Source organism: Lemur catta, chromosome 13, assembly GCF_020740605.2.
Source record: "Lemur catta isolate mLemCat1 chromosome 13, mLemCat1.pri, whole genome shotgun sequence".
Taxonomy (NCBI): Eukaryota; Metazoa; Chordata; class Mammalia; order Primates; family Lemuridae; genus Lemur; species Lemur catta.
The window spans coordinates 5,478,269-5,494,590 of record NC_059140.1 but is presented as its reverse complement, the minus strand read 5'-3'; the positions used below and the strand labels follow the sequence as shown (position 1 = coordinate 5,494,590).

At 38.6% G+C, this 16,322-nt stretch overlaps 1 protein-coding gene across 1 annotated transcript in view; it reads right to left on the bottom strand.

Moving 5' to 3' along the window:
- LOC123649449 (zinc finger protein 345-like) overlaps positions 1–16,322 on the bottom strand; it is a 62,302-nt gene that overhangs the window by 34,558 nt on the left and 11,422 nt on the right. The gene's annotated exons all lie outside the window — the stretch shown is intronic.

Below are 16,322 nucleotides of genomic sequence, written 5' to 3'. Positions count from 1 at the left end.
GACTTTCCTTTACTAACCCTCAGCATTCTTACGTCTACACTGGGATGATGAGGCTGTTAGGAGGATGGAATGAGATAAAATATTTTTAAAAATCCACTTATTTTAGCACTAAGCATGTACCAAGTGCTCCCAGCATGACTGTTATTGTCATCATGTTGTAAATAAACACACTAATGTACTTACATAAATACCATACTTGGTCATACTGTGAAAAACACCCAATGCATATGTGGTTATAATATTTATTCTCACATAAAATAATTTTTTTAAATATAGAAGATGAGTAAGAATATCACCTTGGAATGATTTTTTTCCAGTTGTGTTATGATGATCCAGCTGGACGCCTAAGGAAAGGTAGAGAAAATTTCATTCTGCAAACAGCTTGTTGAGCAAGTCTGAGGACCAGAGAGCTGGGAGGATTCACCTAGACCTTGCAGTTTAAGGGTTGTGCCCTGCTGTTATCCAAAGCTTCTTGGTAGGGATCCTTGGGCTGTTAACTGGGTTTTAAGGAAAGCCTTTTATGCTGTACTGTCAAGGGCAATAATGATTTAAAACAACTCAATTTTATTTAAGAAGTTTTGGGTATTTCCCGTTGAGTATACTTATTTGTCTTTACTTATCCCATAATATTTTATGGCTCATGAGAATTCAATCAGAAACAGCTTAAGAATTCCCATTTCACTATTGTTTTATAATTTTTATTTTAAATTGACAAGTAATCATTGTATGTATTTATGGGGTACAATAGGATAGTTTTATATACATATACATTATGAAATGATGAAATCCAGCTAATTAACAACATCCTTTAGGGAAAAACTCTGGAGAGATGGAGAAGCTCTATAAAAACAAAAGCTCAACAAGAAGGGGCTGCTCACTGCTCCTTCTCACAGTCCCTGCCTGGGGAGATCTCTCCATGTTTTCTTCTTCTAGGTCTGTTTCCTCCCAAGTTAGAGAAGGGAAGCAGCAGCTAACTGCAGCGTTAACTCTGTACTTGCCCTCCCATGATACTTAAGCATATTAGAATTTACCAGAAAGTGTTTAACGATCTCTATACCCAGGCTTCAGACAAAGACTCAGTCACTTACTATGTCTGAGTCAGGGATACAAATGTCAGTATTTAAGGTTATTCCTGCTTGTAGTGAACCTGAGAACCAATATACCCCACTTACCTTTAATCATTAAAGTGCATAGGAATCATCTGGAAACATTAAAAATCCACATTATGATAGGTTTTGTCTGAGAATCTTCATTTCTAAAAAATTACAGATTTGTGGATCACATGGTACCTACGAGAATAAAATAAAACATAGCAGGGGCTGTGGCGGCTGTCATGCTCCCTGTGTCAGCGGCGCCGCATGCCTTGGGCAGTGATCTGGGCCTCCTGGGGCCCATGGCCGCGTCAACCTCAAGGGCACCGCCAAGGCGAGGCCGCTCCAGCAGGCCCCGCCATCACAGCTCCCCACCCCGGACATCCTACCAGGCGGCGGCAGCAGCAGCACCCAGGCCCTGGCGAGCCCGAGGCAACCCGCGCGTAGCTCCAGCCCCGGCCCCCAAGCCTGGGCTCCTACTGAGTGGCAGCCAACGGGCCGCAGGCCTGGCTCCGTGACCGGCCGCCAGGTGTCCCATGGCTGCTCCGAGCTGGAGAAGCAGCCCCAGCCGAACAACCAGAGCCCAAAACCACAGCCACGCTGGCCACCGTCCCTAGCCGCCGTGTCCAGAGCCGCGGCCCCCGCCTGGACGCTGCGCAGTCAGCAGACCTGGTGCCCACAAGTGCCAGCACCGTGTGGAGCGGCGGCCACGGAGCGCGGGCAGCGTGAAGTGGCCGCCGCCTACGCACCAGGGACGGCTACAGCCTGTCAGCGGCGGGGCGGGCACCGGGCCGGGCGCACAAGGGGCAAGCGAGGCCGTGTGCGACACGCCGCCAGGGCGGGCCTGGCCACTCGGGCCCATAAGAGCACGTTTAAGAAGAAGCCTGCCCTGACTGCTGGCAGAATTTCTTCTTACTAAAATAAAAATTTTATTTTGCTTGTTTACTTTTTAATAGGATAAAATACAATCAAATAAAATACATAAGAATGAATCTACCAAAATGTGTATAGCATATGAGATAAACCATAGAAAGTTCCTAAAATACGTGAATGTAGACATAAACAAGTGGAAAATAACATCATGTTGTTAAGTTGAAAAACTCAAAGTATCAACATCAATTGTTCTTAAGGTAACTTCTATATTTAATTTGTTCCAAATACACATACCAGTAGGTATTGGAGGTAGGCATGTTATCACAAAAAATCTTATAGACGAAGACACAAGAATTGCCAAGAAATCTCTGAAAAAGTCAAAAAGAAAAATAGATTGGCCAGCCCACTTAGAAACCCTAACTCATTAAAAGACTGATAGACCTGTGGAGCTAAAAATTCAAAAACAGACCAAAGTGCCTAAGAAAGTGTTTTAGTTCATTAGTTCATTCAGGCTGCGACCAAAAACAAACAAACAAACAAACAAAAAAGCCTTAGACTGGGAATTGTATAAACAACAGAAATTTGTTGCTCAGAGTTCAGGAGTCTGGAAAGTCCAAGATCAAGACACCAGCAAATTTGGTGTCTGGTGAGGGCCCTGTTGCTCTTGCTGTATCCTCACCTGGAGAAGGGACAAGGATGTTCCCTTCAACCTCCTTCACAAAGGCACTAATTCTCTTTATGAGGACAGAGTCTCCCTGACTTAATCATTTCCTCAAAGGCCCCACACTTAATACTATCACACTGGGGATTAAGTTTCCCCATATGATTGAGAGGTGGAGGGACACAAATATTCAGCCCACAGCAGAAAGTTCATAAGCAATAAAAATTACAGTAAAGATGGTATCATTAATACTTTGGGTGTGGGAATTTAATTTTCTTATTCCAAAGCCAAAAAAATTATTCGTTCTTCACAACCTGCAACAAAATAAAGGCCCAATGAAAGATGAATCTATATGGGAAAAAACCATTTTGATAAGGTCAATTATAACAGGTTGTACCAGAATTTTGAGGTTTCTGGGGTGCAGGGTCCCAGAGTTCCCTCCTATGACATTTTCACTGAAGTTACTCATGCTCATATTCAATTTGGAAGTGGATAAAATGTCTTGTGTTTCATTACTTAAGAAACTGAAAATGAAGAAGGCTGACTGATTAATGACCCTCAAAAAATTATTTAGTCAGTGCTGTTCTGCTGAGGAAGGGCACAGAATCTCAAACCCACAGAAGCATAATGTTCTCTCAGAAAGGAGACTTCACCCTGAGCCAGACCTTCATCTTTCACTCATGATCAGAGGTTTCACAGGCGTGTACTGCTCTGTGGCCCCACCACACAGGCTGAACTCTGAGAATCTGACCTCAGAAAATGACGGACTGATTGGCGTGTGTCCTAGCACTCAGATTGACAGGCATCCTGCCCTATTTTAATAATCCCTTCAGGGCTCTGGGATGTTTCCTGGATCCATCTAACAGATACAGATAAACTGGAAAACGTAGTAAGAAGCTTTGATTCCCAGTGGGTCCTCTGCCCTGCACCACCAGCTTCTCTGGAAGTACAACATTTTAATCTCCCCTAAAAGACCCATCTCAGTGTATTTCTCTGTGCCAACATAATGGATTTAGTAAAGTGGGAAGAGAAATACGCAAACGTCAGTCTATGTGGGGGGCTCGGTCTAGGGTCCCCTTACCTGATATATGTCTCTGATTTCACCAAATACTGACAAATATAGATTCACCTCTTGGTGGCAGAAAAACAGAGGAGGAGCCCAGCTACAGAGGAAGGAGAAAGTGGAAGCAGTGCTGCATGGATCCAGCTTAAGCTCTGCAATGGGGTACACTAAGTGTCCTTGGGAAAAAACAATAGTTCTCCATCATTTGAAACAACTGCGGCCTCAGACAGCTGGACACTGGAAGTGTGTGTTCCTCACTAGAATTCCATGGCTATATCACAGAGAAATGGAACAGTCTAAAAGGATTCTAAAGGTTGATGTAACATCCCTAGAAATGCAAATCAAAACCACAATGAGATACCACTTAACTCTGGTGAGAATGGCCTTTATCAAAAAATCCCAAAACAACACATGTTCGCGTGGATGCGGAGAGACAGGAACACTCGTACACTGCTGGTGGGAATGCAAACTAGTGCAACCTCTATGGAAAGCAATATGGAGATACCTTAAACAGATTCAAGTAGACCTACCATTTGATCCAGCAATCCCATTATTGGGCATATACCCAGAAGAACAAAAGTCATTCTTTAACAAAGACACCTGTACCTGAATGTTTATAGCAGCACAATTCACAATTGCAAAGATGTGGAAACAACCCAAGTGCCCATCAATCCACGAATGGATTAGTAAACTGTGGTATATGTATACCATGGAGTACTACTCAGCTATAAGGAACAACGATGATACGACATCTCTTTGGTTCTCCTGGAGAGAGCTGGAACCCATTATATTAAGTGAGGTATCCAAAGAATGGAAAAACAAGCATCACATGTACTCACCAGAAAACTGGTTTCCCTGATCATCACCTAAATGTACATCGGGGAAGGATACCAATTGGATATCAGACTGGGATGGGGGGTGGGGGGAGGGGATGGGTGTACGCCTACATGATGAGTGCGTTGCACACCCTCTGGGGAATGGTCATGCTTGAAGGTGCAGACCCGGGGAGGTGGGGGGGGGAGGGGATGGAGGTATGACTACATGGTGAGTGCCAGGCGCACTGTCTGGAGAATGAGAACGGACGCGCTTGGGACTCTGACTCGGGGGGATGGGCGGGACGTGGACAATGTATATGACCTGAACTTATGTACCCCCATGATGAGCTGAAATAAAATAAAAAAAAAAAAAAGGCTGATGTAGGGAACCAAAAGGAGAAGATGAACCTACATCCCCTGCCCTACCATCTGGCCTAACAAATATTACCCCTGTGCAGGACCAACATGATTCTTTCACTGTTTTCTGGAACTCACTAGGGGTGAATCAGAAAGACAAATGTTACTAATGCCCTTCCATTCCCCATAGCTCCTGGGGTCTAACTTGTTCCCTGCCCAGGTTTTGGGTTATGGTATTCCTGCATTCAGAGATTCAGTTTGTCCCATCCCAATATGTATAATCATACCTTTACTCTGGTCACTCCCTACTTTCTCCTAGACATTTTATCTAGAAGAGCCAGGTGAAACAGGGACAAGGGTGTTGTCCCTATGTAAAACTTAATCAGAACTGAGTTGACTCCCATAACCCCCTTTAGGCTAGGCTGCCACTCAAGAGGGTGCACATACCAGGCTGGCCTGGGGCTGCAGTCAGGGGAAAGAAAGACATATCTTGTCAGGGAATGGTCAGTGCGGAATCTCAAATTGGGGAAATAGATCCCTATAGTCCCCAACAATTTGGGGAAATAGATTCCTATAGTCCCCAACAATTTTGTACTCACCTTAGAGGCACCGAAGAAGAGATAATCCCTATTAGGGACAACCACACTCAATCCACAAATTACCTAATGAACATGTGTGGATCAAAATGAGAAAACAATGGTACAGTCACCCCATTTTCAGTACATTTTTTTGAAAAAGACATAACATAGAGTGCACGTCGTCTTGAAATTCAAAAAGGTAACAGATTAAAGGGACACATGGTGTGGCAGAAGTCAGCTGACTGTTATGCTAAAAGTATCAAGTGTGGTGAGGCATGACCATTATTATGTCAAGAAGTGGGCCAAACATCAGTCATTCTGCTTGGAATGGTCTGGGGCCTCCACAACCATGAGACAAATAGATAAATTTAGCAAGATCCATAAGTCTGGCTGTGCTGACAGCCCCTGCATTAGACGTGGATTCAGACTCAATCCATAGCTTGATTGTGGTCAGTCTCTTAAAAGAACAGCTTCTTACCATAGGCTTCTAATTGAGTGATCCAGGCAATTAGATCAGCAGCTAAATGTTATTTCCACTTTGCAGCCCCCAGAAAAGTGTGCCCAAAAATAGTCTATAGTTTTCAATGTGGAAGACCAACAGCTAGAATGTGGGCAATGACCTAAAACCCTGAGTCCTGACTACTGAGTGGAGTGACCAGCTCTGTTGCAGGTTCTGCATGACTGGCATTGAAGTTAAACAGCCACAGCAGCCCAGTGGACACCATGAGGTGGTAGCTTCCCTGACGCATCCATGAACCAGAGCCATGCATTGAGGGAATACTCGGTGAATTGGCATCCCCACAGAGCCAGCAGCTTTGATTTAGCCAGTAGAGGGGGACGTAAAATATCCACCAAAGATAAATTCTAATTTTTCCTTTAGAGCTGAGATATCTGTCAGTCCAATTTCCTTCCAGAATATATTATTTCTATTTAACAGGTGCTTTCTTGAAGTCTTTGACAGAGTTCAAACTGGCTCACCTCAAAACTGGAATATAAAGCCGAGGAGACCCCAGCCCTTGATGGGTTAGGATTCAGTTTGCCAGGAGCTCTGTAGCAAGCTCACAGCTGGCTTTCAAATCAGTGTAACTAATAGTGTTAGGGTGGCTATGATTCTAAAACTCCAAGAGATCTCTCCAGGTGGTGGCTGAATTCCTTTGCCAGAGCCTCCAAATGGCAACATCATTAAGTTTCACTTGACCACTGGAAGAACTGAGCAATGCCAACCTGCCTACATAGTTCCACTAAGCCTTAACTGGAAAGCAGGACACTGGATTTTTTTTTTTAGTCTTATCAGCTACCCCTGCTAGCAGAGAGATACTATCCTAGACAGAAGCACTGAGACAGATGCTTATGGTTTGGCAGCCAATAGAACATCATCCACAGAGTGAAAATATTGGATGTCATAGCATAGAGTCACTCATGATAGAGCCTGATCTGCCCACTGTGGCAAATGGCAGACAAGTTTGTCTTATACTTCTCCACCTGTCCCTCACCCAGATTGGAATAATCCACTCTGACACTTATGGGATAGAGAAGCACAAAAATATTTAACAATTTCTACTATAAATTCTGATGTAGAAACAGCACAGGACTTCGAATTAGCCCAAAGGGCCCCCACCACTGTTATGTGATCTTCCTACTCTCACTGTGAACCCCGCCCAAAACCTCAGTTTAGTTTTGGTGTTTGTTTTTTTCACTTTGTTTATTTTCTCCTCTATATAAACATGGTCTAAAGAGTTTACACTATCCCCAGGGCAGGAGAATGCAAGGGACCAGGAGGATAGCATGAGTGTGTGCAGTGGGTACGGCCAGGGCAATGGGAAGGTGTTATTCTCCTTGAGCTTTTCACCCTAAAGGCTGTGCTGCCCTCTTTCCTTTTACCTTTCAGCATTTGGAGAGCATTCAGGGTCAGGAACTTTTATCGTTCTGCATCTTTTCAGCCATGGTTCACCCCACTGTCCTTGGCATTTTCACCCATCTCTGCACCTACTGCCCCTGCCCATAGGACCATATAGGATGGTAACTTGGACATTTGTATCCAACAGAATTATACAAGTTTGAGTTTTCTTATCCCTGAAATTTTCAGATAGATTCAGCCTTTTTTATAATGTTGCCAAAGTGGTGTATATGTGCATGGAGGGCTCAGTGGGTACAGGGAATGACTCCCTGCTAGTAGGCAGCAACACAAAAGCTACATTTCCTTTTAGTTTCTAGCAGCCTGTTGACTGCTCGCAGAACCACCACAAGAACTTAAATATTTTGGGTTTATACAAAGTACTATATCAGCTTTGGGGACTCCTTGTGCTTTCTTCTTCCTAACAGGGGGAGAATAAACAACAAATGGAGCACATTGAGACAGCTCATTTCAATTCCCCCTCTCACACACAGCCTCATTAATGGCTCAGAGAATGGCAGGATCTTACTCGCTCTTCATTCCCACTTGGTGAGAGAATTTTCTACTTGCTCTAAGGAGCCTTCTCATATCCCCTAACCATGCCAGTGAAGAATCTTTCTACTTTCCCCATACACAAAGTGGTATCTCTCTAAGAATCCAATCCTCATCACCAAAACTATCAAAAATGTGAAAGGTCTTAGATTTCTATCCTTTTTGCAAGCCAACAATTTAGACTGTCACTGTCGTGTATGCTAGAAGGCAGCATGAGATCTCTGGATCTGATAAAAAATAATTTATTATTATTCACACAAATGGAAAAAAGTTTCACATTTGTATTTATTCCTTATAAACATAACGATATTGATGCAAATAGACACAACTGGGTATTTTATGCACAATAGACTTGCATCACAGCTGAGGAACCTTAAGGTTAAGAAGCCCCAGCGCTTTCATGTATGTTTCATCCATTGCCTCATACAGACACATATTCTTCATTAAATTTTTCAGGTATTTGTTTGCCCTTGGCCCTGGACAGAGATACTGCTGGCATCTCCCAATGCTGTTTATTATTTTAAAAAGTACTTGAAAAGAGAGTTTAAAACAGAAGCATATACAAGGTGTGAAAAAATAAACTGAGAAATCCATAAAGAATTCTCTCAAAATAGGGCACAACATTCTCTTAAAAAATGAGAATACTGATACAGCCATTATAAAAAATGATGTGGTGGCTCCTCAAAAATAATAAAATAAAATAAAAATATCACATATCCAGGAATTCCACTTCTGGGTACACATGCAAAAAAAATGAGTCAGTATCTCAGTGAGACATCTGCACTACCATGCTTACTGCAGCATTATACACAATAGCCAAGACATGGAAACAACCTAAATGTCCATCAATAGATGAACGGATAATAAAATTGTGTTACATAAATACAATGAAATATTATTCAGCCAAAAAAAAAAAAAAAAGGAAGTCTTGCCATTTGTGACAACATGGATAAACCTGAAGGACAATATGCTAAGTGAAATAAACCAGACACAGGAAGACAAATACTGTTTGTTCATATTTGTGGAGCCTTAGAATTTTGAATTCATAGAAACAGAAAGTACACAGTGGTTTCCAAAGGCTTGTGGGTAAGGGAAATGGGAAGATATTGATCAAAAGGTACTAACATTCAGTTATAAGATCAACAAGTTTTGGCAATTTAATGTGCAGCATGATGGATGTTGTCTTAGTCCATTCCTACTGCTATAACAAAATACCTTAGACTAGGTAATTTATAAACACCATAAACTTACTTCTCATAGTTATGGAGTCTGCAACATCTAAGATCAAGACACTGGCAGGTTAGGTGTCTAGTCAGAGCCCAGTTTCTGCTACCAAGATGGCACACTGAATGTTGTGTTCTCATGTGGCAGAAGGGCAAAAAGGGCAGAACTCACTCCCTCAAGCTCTTTTATGAACTCACTAATCCCACTGATGAGGGCAGAGCCCTCATGACTTCACCACCTCCTATAGGCCCCATGTTTTAATACTATTGCTGGAGATTAAGTTTCAACATGAATTTAGGAAGGACACAAACATTCAATCATAGCAAGTATGTTCATTAAATTGATTGTTGTAATCACTACACAATGTGTGTGTGTATATATATAAGAATATATATATATATCAAACCATCACACTGTATATTTTAAATATATTCAATCTTTATTCATCAATTCACATTTTGAAATGAAAAACAAAAAAATAAAATAAAATAAAATATGAAAATAATTTATCTGCTGAGCAAAAATGTCCACTGAAGATTTTTGACTAAAACTAACATTGGCTATTTTGTGCTGTGGGCTTCTATAAACAGAAAGATGAAAATAAAAATAAAAATAATTACAGTCTTCACAGAAACATCAGCTCTCAGAATGAGGTGATGTTAACTTGGGTGAAGCAATGATAGGTGACAGTAAATAAAAAGAACTCTGAGACAACATTTTTAGAATAAACTGAATTTTTTTGGCTTACTGGAAAAAATAATTAAATCACTAGCCACACAACAAGTTAATGCTGAATGGACTGTAAAATCAGATTTTAAGTATAAGTCCTGATTAAAAACAAAACAAAACAAAATATTTCTGTGGTCTTAAAATAGGAAAACATTGATTAAGCAAAAGACATTTAATACATTGGAAGAAACAATAAATAAGATTATATTAAAATTAAGAATTTCTCATCAAATGATAGGAATATAGAGACAGAGAAAGAGCAAGAGTGAGAGAGAGAAAAAGAGAGAAAGTGCTAAGAATGAGGTGATGGACAAAATAAAATAATTTTTAAAACAGAGGTTATTCAATGAATGAAAAACTGTGATAAATATTCCACTTTCTTAGTAATCAGAGAAATATAAATAAAGCCTGATGTAATCACGCAGCCATCAGCAGACTAAAATGAAAATGACAGAAAATACTAAATGTTGGCATGGATGTTGGGACACCAGAAAACTAATACACTGTTGGTGGGTGTGAAATTTGGTAAAAACATTTTGGAAAACTGTTTGATAGTATCACCTGAAACTGAAGAAATATAAACATAAAACACAACAACTACAGTACTATATATGTTCCCAGCAGAAATTTGTTCATGCATTAACAAAAGATTTTCCAGAATTTATATACCAGCAGGGAAGGATCTAGGGGAGACATTAGTCAAATGCATGTATTTGACCTGCTGCTTTTGCCTGTACAGAATGAAAACCATGGAGCCACTGGCCCAGGGCATGGTCCCCAAACATAAAATACCACGGAATGATAATGCTGCATGGTGTGGCTCTCTGATTTTGTTAGGATGAACAGCAGAACAGTATTCCAAATCTTTTTGTCAGTACTTAACAGGCACAAACAGAGCACTGTCACTCCAGGTTTCTAAAATAATCTCTTAGATTAAGAACCTGTTCAGCCCTGGATAAACATTTCACCATGGTCTGTCCCTTCTCAGAACAATTCACAGAACAGAGTTTAGGGTGTCTTTTGCCTGTCCAGGGCTCATGCTCAAAATTTACTTGTGCCTAGACACAGGTAAAGGAGAGCAAAGGACTTAAATCTGGCAAATGAATTTCTCTCCTGATTGAAGTCTGTGCTTTCAGAGGACCTTACAGCTCCCCATCTTCCTCGTCTATAGGTAGTTCCTCATGTAAAGACAAACAAATATAAACAAACCAACAAACTGTGAAAAATCTCTCAGAACCACTATTCCACCACTCCTTTCTGCCTCCCTCTCTTCCGCCTATATTTAGCTACTATCACATACAAGATTTTTTTAAATTTTTTAATTAAAAAAAAAAAACAGCAGAGTTTATTTCTCTTGGAAGGCAAGGTCCAGCATCAAAATCTTCCTGGGACAGATGGGATATATTATACCCAATTACCAGCATATTAGGAGGATTAATTCATATAAAGTCTGTGATTTCTAGCATAGTGTCCTGCAAACAGTTCACCCTAACATATGTGTGAGCACACAGTGGATGCTCAATAAACACTGCCTTAACAAATGTATCCGTGTTGTTTCCCCAGTACAGGCTAGATGAAACAGTACTGCTTTTGCTAGGCCTTTTTGGCAAAAGACCAGCAAAGAATGTAATTTTTCAGGAAATTCTTGGATTTCACCAGGAAGCAGCAGTGTGAAGAGATTAAAAGGGACCTGCTTTGTGTGGGCTTTTCAGGAGTGAGTCAGTCCAAACAATACCTCTGTGGCTATAGGAGAATTTGGGGGCATCTCTGGGAAGGCACCTGAAGACAGAGGAAGAGAAATTCACATTTTGTTTTTATGTAGGAACTTATTTTCCCTGAATATCTCCTGTGGCAAATGTTTATTTCATTACATGACATTTGCTGGAATTTTCTTACTTAAAAGCATCTTTCCCTATTAGACACGGTTTTGTGGTCATAAACATATCTGTGATCACATTATTTTCTTAAAATGTTAATATGTCATTTTAGTACATCGTATAACACCGAATATTACTGGAGTAAATTCTATTTAGAAAGTTTGTATATTTTCCTACCAGTAAATTAAAATTGCTAACATTTTCTTTGCATCATTGGCTATGTGTGCTTGATGAAACTTGAAGTTTAATTATTCTATTTTTCATTCTTCCTTGTATTTTTTAAGATCAGTGTTATATTAGTCTGACAAAATGAAAAAAGTGTATTCTTTAGAGTATGTTTCTCAAGATTACAAAACACAGAAGTAATGTGTTATTTTAAATGTTCATAGAACTTGTCCTTCAAATAAATCAGATTTTATGCAATTTGGAAGAAATATTTAACAAACTCATAACCTGAACAGCTAAATTGAATAATTAGATTTTCTCTTTCTTATACAGTTAATATTGGAAATATTTTTTACCAAATAAGTAATTCATTTTAGATAAATATCCCATAGTAACACATTTAACCATTCTTTCTTTCTGATTTAATATTTTTTCAATGTAGACAATTATGAATTTCCAGTATTTCTCTATTTCTTATTTCTTCATTGCACTGAAAATTATTTTTCATATTCCCTCAGGAAATCTGTCTATATTTTTAAAGTCTAGTTATGCTCTTATATGTTAACATAATGTGTTATTACTTATAATAATTTATAAATTTTATTTTCTACATTTTTTCTTTCTAATTGTTTAATTTCTAATTTTTTTCTAAAGTGTACATTTTAATTTTTTTATTTTGAAATCAAAAAAATTATTAAGGTTGGCACAAAAGTAATTGCAGTTTTAGCATTGTTGAAATTTGCCATTTGATATTGGAATACATTCTTAAATGTGGTTATGTTACACATCATTTTAATGCACATTTCTCGCTTTGTGTTTTTTTGCTAATGACTTATTACTTGCTGTTTATATTTATTTTAGACTATGGAAATGATGTTAGAGAAAAGCAAATTCAAGAGATCTTCTTATTCAAGTTTAAAACAGGTCATAAAGCAGGGGAGACAACTCACAACATCAATAATGCATTTGGTCCAGGAACTGCTAACAGACAAACATACAGTGTAGTGGTGGTTCAAGAAGTTTTGCAAAGGAGACGACAGCCTTAAAGATGAGGAGCGCAGTGGTCAGCCATCAGAAGTTGACAATGACCAATTGAGAGCAATCATCGAAGCTGATCCTCTTACAACTACAGAAGTTGCTGAGAAAATCAACATGAACCATTCTACTGTCGTTTGGCATTTTAAGCAAATTGGAAAGGTGAATAAGCTCGATAAGTGGTTGCCTCATGAGCTGACCGAAAATAAAAAAAATCGTCTCTTGAAATGTCATCTTCTCTTATCATACACAACAAGAAACCATTTCTCGATCAGATTGTGACATGCAAGAAAAAGTGGATTTTATATGACAACCAGAGATGACCAGCTCAGTGGCTGGACTGAGCAGAAGCTCCAAAGCACTTCTCAAAGTCAAACTTAAACCAAAAAAAAAGGTCATGATCACTGTTCGGTGGTCTGCTGCTGTTTTGATCCACTATAGCTTTCTGAAACCGAGCAAAACCATTACATCTAACACGTATGGTCAGCAAATGGATGAGATGCACCAAAAACTGCAATGCCTACAGCCGGCACTGGTCAACAAACAGAAAGGGCCCCAATTCTTCTCCACAACAGCCGACCACATGTCACACAACCAATGCTTCAAAAGTTGAATGAATTGGGGTACGAAGTTTTGCCTCATCCACCATATTCACCTGACTTCTCACCAACTACCATTTCTTCAAGAATCTCCACAACTTTTTGCAGGGAAAATGCTTCCACAACCAGCAGGATGCAGAAAATGCTTTCCAAGAGTTTGTCAAATCCCAAAGCACGGATTTTTACACTACAAGAATAAAAAAACATTTCTTATTGGCAAAAATGTGTTGATTGTAATGGTTTCCATTTTGATTAATAAAGATGTGTTTGAGCCTAGTTAAAATGATTTCAAATTCAGAGTCTGAAACCACAGTTACTTTTGCATCAACCTAATACAGAAACATTTGCAACAATACAAAGAATCCCCATATACCTTTTAAACATGTCGCTGATGTTAAGCATTCTCTTCTGCTCTGTTTCTATACATGTACGTAAACACTTTTTAACTTTGTCAGAACCCTTCGAGAATAAGTTAAAGATATAATGCCACAAAATTCTTAAATACTTCAGTGTGAATTTTTAAACAGCAGGACATTCTCTTCTGATCACATTGCCCAAATGAAAATGTGTAATTTAACACTGCAGTTTGCTACTATCTCCTTCTCGGACCCCTTTCAATTTTGGACCATTTCCAATAATGTCCTTCATAGAAAAAGATCTGTCTCAAAATAATGTGCTGTCATTTCTCTAGGGTCTTTCAGCCTGAAACAGTTCCTACATCTCCCCATAATTTTTGATAGCTTTTTGCTTGCAAAAATCAAAGGCAATTTTTCTTAGAAATCCCACCATTTGAGTTTTTCAGGTTTCTCATGATTAGATTCAGATCATTTTTATTTTTGCCAATAATATCACAGTAGAGTGTCGTGTCCTTCTCAGAGTATCCTACTGGGATAATATTATATCTATTCAAGACACTACTACTGATGTTAACAAAGTTATGATGTTGTCTTCCACATTCTTCTGCTAGAAGTTATTTTTTCTATTTGGATTTTCTTTGAGGTTATATATAATCTGTTCACATCAAAATGGTGAATGCCAAATAATATTTCCATTATTCCTTCTGTAGGTATTCTACTGCAAAGATGAGCTTTCCATTCTTCTTCAGTTATTTATTTGCGTATTTATAAACATTATTTTGGACTCAGGGCTCTATATGTTATTCATTAATTTATAATTGTTATTATCATTAATTATTTTGATGACATCATTATTTGGATTTGGCCCATAGAAATACTTACACTGTTAAGCATTTTTGAGGTAATTTTTACTACCTTGACATAGTTTGTAAAAATTTCTGAAGTCTGTAATTTCACTTAACTTACCCCAAATGGTATATCATCCTCCTATCTTAATTCTGTTCCTAAGTAGAATATATGTTAGTTTACACTATTAATTCATTTTTCTTTTCATGTAATTTCTACTGTTCTCAGAAAATTGAGCAAATTTTATGTTTTTTTTCAATTTGCAGAGACACCTGTAAGAAATATTCACATACTGAATTTGTTTGCTTGGGCTACAATAATAAAAATATACAAATCCAGTAGCTAAAATAATAAAAACTTATTTTGCCACGGTTCTAGAGGCTCAAGATCCAAGGTCAGTGTGCCAACGTGGTTAGTTACTGGAGAGTGTTCTCTTCCTGGCCTTCAAATGACAACCTTCTCACTGTGTCCTCACATAACTTTTCTTCTGTGCACATGCAAAGAAGTAATCTCCAGGGTATTTGCCTATTCTTATATGGATACTGATCCTAGCAGATTAGGGAAACACCTTTCTGACTTTATTTATCATTAATTACCTCTGCTTGTACAGAGCTTGATAGTCAAATGGAGGTGAGAGTCTATGGCCTTTCAGGTCTTTCCTGAGAATTTACCCCACCTTGAGTATTCACATAACACTCAAGAGTCTCAAGAATTGGTAGATGCTTTCAAAACCTCTAATCATCAAAGTATCCCATTTTGTAGTAGTCTTCCACTTAGGCTTTTCAGCATATATGTCTTTTTGCCTCAACTGATAGCCTTTGATCCACATTGCACAGGTAGTTTGTCTTTAAATGTTTTCAACATATGGTAGGCTGTTTATTGTATTTCCTCTTTTTTTAAATGAAGGTATTTACTGCTATAAATTTCCCTCTGAGCACTATTTCACAGAACCCCATAATTTTTGGTATGTTACATTTTTAGGTTCATTCATCTCAAAATATTTTCCAATTTTAATTTCCACTTTTTGATCCATTGGTTATTTTAGATCATGTTGTTTAATTTTCACATATTTGAGTATCTAATTTCTTGTTCTCTCTCTTATATCTAATTTTCTTTCATTGCAAACAGAGAACATACTTATATTATTTTTCTCCTTTTCCTTTTAATGAGTTTTTCTCTACTATACGGTTGAGCCTGGAGAATATGCTATAACCCATTTAGAAAAATGTATTTTCCACTGCTGTTAGATAGAGGTCTCTATATGTCCCTTAGATGTAGTTGGATTTTAGGGTTCTTCAAATCTTTTATTTCTTGTTGATGCTCTCTCTAGTTGCTCTATTACTAAAAATGAATACTGAATTTTCTAAATATTATTGTTGAAGTATCTGTTCGTTTCTGAAATCTTTTGCTTCATGTATTTTTGTAGGTACTGGTAACTGCAAATATTTTCTAATTGTACATGTCCCTGATGAATTGACACTTCAATCATCATAAAATATCCCTCTTTATCTCTAGTAACAATTTTTGTCATTATGTATTTTTTTCTGATTTTAATATAGCCACTTCAGCTTTTACATTATTGGGTTTGCATGTTTAAACCCTTATGC